This window comes from Pseudozyma flocculosa (assembly GCF_000417875.1).
Source record: "Pseudozyma flocculosa PF-1 unplaced genomic scaffold scaffold00008, whole genome shotgun sequence".
NCBI classification, from domain to species: domain Eukaryota; kingdom Fungi; phylum Basidiomycota; class Ustilaginomycetes; order Ustilaginales; family Ustilaginaceae; genus Pseudozyma; species Pseudozyma flocculosa.
In genome coordinates this window covers 876,685-877,390 of record NW_006920876.1, presented here as the reverse complement: position 1 = coordinate 877,390, position 706 = coordinate 876,685, and positions in this window count along the sequence as shown.

Genomic DNA, 706 nt, shown 5'->3' with positions numbered 1-706 from the left:
GCCGCCACCGCTGCCACTACCACCACCGCCGCCACCACCGCCGCCGCTACCGCTGCCGCTTCCTCCTCCAGCGCCAGAGCCTCCTCCAGCACCAGAGCCGCCTCCAGCACCTCCTCCAGCACCTCCTCCAGCACCTCCTCCGAGGCCACCTCCAACGCCACCTCCAAGACCGCCTCCAAGACCACCGTCTCCGCCAGTACCAGAGCCTTTGCCGTCACCCTTGCCTCCGCCTGCGCCCTTGCCTTCGCCACCGCCAGCACCGCTGCCAGGAGTGGTCTCGGCGCTGCCGCTACCGCTGCCAGTTCCGGTGCCAGAGCCAGTGCCGGTGCCAGTGCCAGTGCCGGTGCCTTCGCCAGTGCCGCCACCGGCGCCTTCGCCGCTGCCGCTGCCAGAGCCGGTGCCGGTGCCGGTGCCTGTGCCGCCACCGGCGCCTCCGCCGCTGCCTTCGCCTCCGCTGGTGCCCTTGTGTCCGTGGTGGCTCTTGCCGTGTCCTCGATGGCCGTGGTGCTTTTCGTGTTTCTTGGAGCCTTCGCTTGTTCCGCCGCCCGAGGGACCTCCGCCTCCTCCCTCGCCGCCGCCAGCGCCTTCTCCACTGCCAGCACCACCACCTGATCCACCGCCAGCTCCACCACCAGCTCCACCACCAACGCCACCACCAACGCCACCGCCACCGCCAGAACCAGCGCTAGTTCCACCACCAGCTCCA